Raw genomic sequence first — 7,346 nt, 5'->3', positions numbered from 1 at the left:
CTGCTCTCTAGAATGCTATAAATGGTAAGAGGTGGGCCCAGTCACAGCCAGTGAGGGGCGGGGCCCGTTCTGCCCAGCCCACGGACTTCCACATGGTCTCTAGTTATAATATGAGCCATGGACATAGAACGTGATCCCTGCCGCTGAATAGTCACAGATCCAGACATGGCCCTCAGCAGCAGCTTGGTCTGGGACTTCAATCTGGACCCAGGTGGTGAAGCTGGCCATTCACAATAAGCTATTCCTTTCCACCCTCCAGTCTCCCATCCCATTTCTCTTCATTATGCTCAATCTGTTCCACTTCTCTTTCTTTCCCATCTGTCTACCACATACTAGCACATTGTGGTGCTCCTGCTGTAGTCTGGCCATGCTGGTGGGCCCCTGGGTGACATTCTCTGGCAAGCAGTGTCTATGGTCCACCTGTGACAAGTGCTGGAAGGCAGGTCCGTGGGTGACATGGTAGTCTGCAAGTTTCTGTCTGTCTTCCTCCTCCCACCCACGCTGCCTGGATTTGATTTGATTTATTTTGATTTTTATGTGTCCCAGGCATAAAACAGCGTTGGCCACCAAGCCAGGCATCAAGCTAGGATAAACAAAGCCCTGCCATCTGCTTGGATCCTTACTGATAAAGGGACAGTACCACCAACAAGGTGTCTCTTCACCCCTTTCCAGGGAGTACTTTTTCCTATTTTAAGATTTGTTTTCTCTTTTTATTTGTGTGTGTGTGTGTATCCATGTGTATGTATGTATATATATATATATATATATATATATATATATATATGTATATATATGTATATACATATGTATATATATACACACACATATATATATATGTATATATATATGAAATTTCATAAAACTTCCTTAATTTAAGTAGCTGAAATCCAAAAGACCAAGTTGATCTTGGATTGAAAAATTCCTGGGAGCATTTTTAACCCAAAAGTAGTAGGGTTTCATACTATTAACTGTGTAATAAAAGGAAACAAAGTTTTATAAAATCTTTAGTGCTGTAGATATTTGAGCCTAGTTCTGTAAACAGTGAAATGGATGATTCTTTCACCCTCATTGAAAGTGCAGAGCAGTAACATTTAACATGCTAGCAATGTGAGAAGACAGAACAGTCTTCTCTAGCTTGCCTTGGACTTTAACTGAAACAAACCTAGAGAAATGGTCACTAAAGACCAATACTGTGCATGTGTGAGCAGAGATCCAAAGTCTCTTCCTAGTCGCATGCTTGGAAAATCGGGGATCAAAAGATGCTGCTACGTAAGTCTCCTAGGTATCAGGATCAAGACTTACAGCACAATTATCATGAGACATCGCGTCCTTTCTCCTGACACCCATTAGTATTGTGCCCTATAGAAGATTATAAAGAGATGACCTGCTCTCACCACTACAATTTGGCTTCATTGAAGAAGTTCTATCCAGTAGAAAGACAGAAGAAAATGAAATACATATCGGATTGCCTGAGAAACAAGGACTAAATGCCCATACTCCCACATAGATTTACTGCCTAAATATACAATCTTACGTATCCTAAAAATACAAACAAGCAAAAACACTCATTCTAGCTCCAAGTGAATTTCCAGTCTCAGAAGGCACAAGGTCAATACAAAAAAATCAATTCAATTTCCTTTGCTAGCAATGGATAATAAGAAATACATCTTTAAAAGACTGTATTATAGTGTCCCTGAAAGGATACATTCAAGTGAACTTATAGTTCAGTGGTTCTCAGCCTTCCTATACTGCAACACATTCATATAGTTCCTCATGTTTTGGGATTCCCCACAACCACAAAATTATATTTGATGTTGCTTTATAACTATAATTTTGCTATTGTTATGAATTATAACAGGAATATCTGATATATAGATAGTCTTAGGCAAACCCAGTGAAAGGGTGGTTCAACTTCCAAAGGTTGAAAACCAAACTTGTAGTTAAATGTGTATAATATCTGTGTCCTAATTAGCATAAGCTGTCATCATTGGAAAGCCTAGAATCAATCAAAGAGAGTTTCTTTCTCACGTTGGTTTGTGAATATGTCTGTGAGTTTTCCTGATTGTCTCAACTTGGGAGTGCCAAGTTCACTGTGGGTGTCGTGATTGTTGGCTAGCTGGTCCTGGACTGTATAAAAGATATACTGAAAGAGAGAGCCAGGAAACAAGGTTGCAAGCAGCACTTCTCCATTGGGTTGTTTCAAGAGCCTGCCTAGAGTTCCTGCTTGGCTTTCTTCATTGACTGAGTGTGACTGGGAAGCATATGCCAAATAAACACTTTCTTTCACCTTAGTTGTTTTTATTTAGAGCATTTTTATCACAGCAACAAAATGAAACTAGATCAACTTAAATTCTGTAACCTGAAAAAAGCTGACTAGTAAAACCAAGGACTGTGGTGTGTGTGTGTGTGAATCATGAGTAAGAAGAATCATCATAGTAAAGTTATGTTTCACTGGAAGAAACCAAGAGCATATCAGACACTAATAGAATATTTCTGTGACCCCAAAGATGCAATACAATCAAAGTAAAATGAGGAAGAAAGTGAAAACAAATCAATCTGGAAGAAAAATTTCAAAGTGGTATTAACACATGTAACTGGAATCCTTAAGCAGAAGGGAGAGTTGGAGGAAGGTCAAAGGCTCGGAGTAGACTAGATCTGAAAAAGCGTGAAAATACATCCATAAATTTCTACTCACCAATTCTAAATCACAACAGAACATCAAAGCAAACCGATGACTACTTGTAAAAAGAAAAAAAAAAAAAAAAAAACTACCCAAAGGCAGTCAGATGAAAACAGGCTACTTTGCATTCTTTGGAAGAAAGATGTAAGGGCCCTAGAGAGGACTACTGGACGCTATGCAAATCTAAAAATAAAGGGATGGAATCTTTACTGGGTGGTGGTGGAAGAAAAGGCCGGTAATTTTACTGAGAGACAACTTATTTCAAACACAAAGGCAGACAAAATCCTTTTTACATGAAAACAAAACACAGCTTGAGTGTTTGTTGCAGTTTATCTGCATCACAATAAATGTCAAAGGGAAAAAAGGGGAAAGGAATAAAACAAACAAACAAACAACCCCCCCCCCAAAAAAAAAAAAAGAAAAAGAAAAACAAAACCAAAAACCTGAACAAGTCTTGAGCAAATGCCACCAAATGCCATGTGGAACATTTATACATTGTCACTAGTAACATTATAGGCACGTATCCCTATGTCATTTGAGAGACAGAGATTAACAGAGTTCTTAAATTCCAAATCTGATCATCTACAATCATGAGAGATTCAACTGGGCATGGTGGTACATGTCTTTCATTCTAGGACTTAGGCAGAGATAGGTTAATCTCCATGAGCTTGAAACTAGCCATGTCTTTGTAATGAATTCCACTCCATACTAAGACCCTATCTAAAAATGTCAGCAACAATATTGAACTGCATGATGGAGCAAAATACACTATTCAAAATACAAAATACACTACACAAAATATAAAATATACTATGCAAAATACAAAATATACTAAAGAAAATACAAAATATATTATACAAAATGCAAAATATACTATACAAAATGCAAAATATACTATACAAAATGCAAAATATAGTATACAAATATATTATACAAAATATACCGTGGAGGATAGTTCCTCTGACCCACCAAGGAGTGTTCAACAGAACCCACACTGAATGCTTGAAATCACAGATTGTACATAACCCTATTCAGTATAGCTGAATGGTGAAGCTTCATTTATAAAATGGATCCAGTAGTAGGTTATATAAATACCACTACTAGAAGAAATTTATCAGTATACTCTATTGATTTTGTATGAATGTGACCTCTTTATTCCCTTACAACTTCTTCTTGTACTGTGTGTTTTTGTGACAATGTGGAAGTGCACAAATGCTTGTGCAGTGGATGCCACAGCACCTTTGTGATAGAAGTAGGCATGGTGAGCAACGCAGGTATTCTGATGGAGTGCCAGGTTATTGAGTGAGTGTGTTACAGAACTCAAGTACTGAAGTCCCCGTCAGCCAGGCTGAAGAACAACGTGTCTAGCCAATGACTAATATACAAGTAGATGCACACTGCACAGAGATAATTTACCTGGGCAGACAGCAAAAATTCTATCATGCTACGAAGAATAATGCACAATTTAGAACTTACGCATTCTTTATTTCTGTAATTTTCCACTTAGAGCCTTTGGGCTACGGTTGTGAGCCTGCAGGAAGTAAATGTAAGGCCAGAAGAGAGTCCAGAATTAATACAAACAAAATATCCAAAGCAATGTCATTTCTGGAGATGAATGATTAAAAACAGCCCCTTGACATGAAATAGACTAAAACAAATCATTGTTTGATAATGTGTTCAATACTTAATTTTGAGGGCTTTGGAAGGCATTGAGTTGAGTCTACTTGGAAGTACAGGATTCCTACCTAAAAAAGCAATGGTTATTGTGTGAGCTGGCCAAGCTATGGCTAGAAAGATGTGTAGTCAGCTGCAGAGTGACAGCAGGGTTCTATGTGAAAGTTCTAGAAAATAGTTTAACTATTGGATTTCATTCTTTTTCAAATATTGTTATATTATTATTATTATTATTATTATTATTATTATTATTATTATTATTATTATTATTATTTGTGCTAGGGACTAAACCTAAAGCCTTAGTCATGCCAGACAAGCAAGCACCCTGTCACTGAATTACATCCCCAACATGCGCCATCTTTTAAAATGCTAGTCAGAAAACCCAACACTGACTACCGGTACACCAAGCTGCAGATGTGTAGCCCCCATGTATGCTGTGATAACTTTCCTATCTCCTGAGTTAGTGCAAACCTTCTCTTCTAATCACCCTCATACTTACCCAGGTTTACTAGTGAGAATTAAAGAGGAGGCCAGCATCCAGCATGGATTTGCTGAATAGGCAAGAAGCAGTTTCAGACTGCTTTTCTACAATTGGTATTTGAGTTAGCATATTGATCACTAAAAAGTCTTGATTACATTTGCTTTTTTTTTTTTTTTTTTTTTTTTTTTTTTTTTTTTTTTTTTTTTTTTTGGTGTACGGGGATAGATATACCTCCTTTTTTTTTTTATTTTATGAAGATATTGTTTTAAAGTTCCATGGGTCCCTTCACAGTCTCTTGTCCTTGACAATTATAAGGAATCTCAGTAATATGGCTAATATTAAATTGCTGCCAAAAGGTGTCAAATGCTCAACTGCAATAGCCAGTTCCATTTTTTGTTATTATTATTATTGGATACTTTATTTGTCTACATTTTAGATGTTATCCTCTTTCCCCATTCCCCTGAAACCCCTTATCTTATCGCCCCTCCTCCTATTTCTATGAGGATGTGCCCCCACCCATCCACCCACTCCCACCTTCCCACCCTTGAATTCCCCTACACTAGGGCATCCAGCTTTCACAGGACCAAGGACCTCCTCTCCCACTGATGCCTGACAAAGCCATCCTCCCTATATATACAGCTGTTTTTTAATGCTGGGAATTCAACTCAGGGCCTTATACTTGTCTGCCAAATGCTTTAACAACTGAGATGTAGTCTTAGCTTAGTAGTAATGAAATTGAATCAGAAACCTTCTGTCATATATGTTACACATTAATTTATATGTCTGCTATAAACTGTGTTATTTTACATATTTAAAATATTGTACATCTGTATATTTTTGGGCTGGTGAGATTGCTCAGTAGGTAAAGGCACTTGCCACCAAGCCTGAAGACCTGATAGTAATTCCTGGATTTTGTATGGTGGAAGGAGAGAGTAGACCTCTGTGAACTATTCTCTGAATAATATGTACTTTCATATAAACATAAAAGAAATGCATATTTTTAAAAATTAAAAATTAGAACAAGAAATTATATATATTTGAGTAATCTTGTTATATAATATTAATATTCTATAAATGTTGATATATAATAATACCTATAGGAATTTAATCCATAAAGTTCAATTTAAGATATAACATATAAGATATATGCATATTTACATATATAGAAATTATTTATATGTAAGAATTCATTAAACAGATTTAATGCTTACTTTAAGTTTAACCTATCACAAATATTTCCTATTATTAAATAAACATCTAATTTCTAATGATTAAATAGTATTATTTAATTGGTGAATATTCAAGCTGAGCCACACAATGCTGGTTTTTGCCACTTTCTATTTATTGACAAATAATGTGATTACAAATTAGTTTTCAATGCACCTGGCAATATTGTATTAACATCCTCTCCATAATAATCTAACTAAATTTCTAGGATGGGATTTTTAAGTGTTACATTATCAGATTGAAATTAAAAGCAACAAGAAAAAAATAGAAGACTTTTTAAGTTTCATTCTTTAGCGCCTCGATTGCCTTTCATAGAAGGAACTTCAGTATGAAGCAACAACATGTGAGAATATCTATTTCAGTCCACAGAGCAGGTGCACACACCACACTCCCAGTGTAGGAGCTGATGGCTGTGTTTGGTTGCTTTGCATCTTTTATTGCAATTGAAGCGACATGTGGTTTTTGTCTATTTGTTTCAGTTCTTTTGCGAATTGTTCACTCTTCTGAAGCCTTTTGCATTGGAGATTACTGTGTTCATATGGGCTGCTACATACATATGAACACAGTAATCTCCAATGCAAAAGGCTTCAGAAGAGTGAACAATTATATATATATATACTTAAGTGTTTGGGGGATATTCTACAAGTCTATGCTTTGCTCATTTATTGTAAGTCTAACTTTGTCTTTTAATATTTGCTTTTAGGCACGGTGCCTGCAAAATTGTAGACTTTTAACCTGTGTGACATTGATCTTTTCTTCATTGTTCTTTTATGAAAAATTCTTTTTCTCTTGGGGTTTTAAAGTACTCAACTAAGACACAGTCTAGTTCACATTTTGGTGGAAATTAAAAGTGATATTCACATAAAGACACAAAGGATTCAGAGCAGTGAGCTTCGAGGTGGCTCAAGAACACTTGCTATGCAAGGATGAGTAGCAATGTACAGATCTTTAGAACCCATGTATAAAATCCAGCTACATCAGTACATGCCTGTAACCCAGCGGCACAGGGTGGGGCAGCCAGACCCCAGCAGTTCTCTGACTCATAAGCCTAGAGATGAACTGGTAAATTTCATTTTCTTTTCTTTTCATTAATTATTTTATTTATTTATTTGACATCCTGGTCTCAGTTTTCCTCCCTTCCCTCTCCCAGTCCTTCTCTCTCCCCTCATTTCCCACTCTGTTCCACTGCCTTCCTCCTCCTTTAGAGAAGGGAAGAGCTCCTGTATGTATCAACCTCTCTTGGAATATCAAGTTGTAGTAGAACTGGGCACATCTTCTATTGAG

At 36.6% G+C, this 7,346-nt stretch overlaps 1 non-coding gene across 1 annotated transcript; it reads right to left on the bottom strand.

Annotated features, from left to right (window-relative positions):
* Positions 1-533: 533 nt before the first annotated feature.
* LOC117707993 (small nucleolar RNA SNORA48) lies at positions 534-678 on the bottom strand. The gene has a single exon (XR_004606730.1). It is a non-coding gene; the product is annotated as a small nucleolar RNA SNORA48 (small nucleolar RNA).
* Between the last annotated feature and the right edge of the window lie 6,668 nt (positions 679-7,346).

The sequence above is a fragment of the Arvicanthis niloticus genome, chromosome 4, assembly GCF_011762505.2.
Source record: "Arvicanthis niloticus isolate mArvNil1 chromosome 4, mArvNil1.pat.X, whole genome shotgun sequence".
NCBI classification, from domain to species: Eukaryota; Metazoa; Chordata; class Mammalia; order Rodentia; family Muridae; genus Arvicanthis; species Arvicanthis niloticus.
Note: the sequence above shows the minus strand (reverse complement) of the source record. Positions and strands in the feature narration are given on the sequence as shown.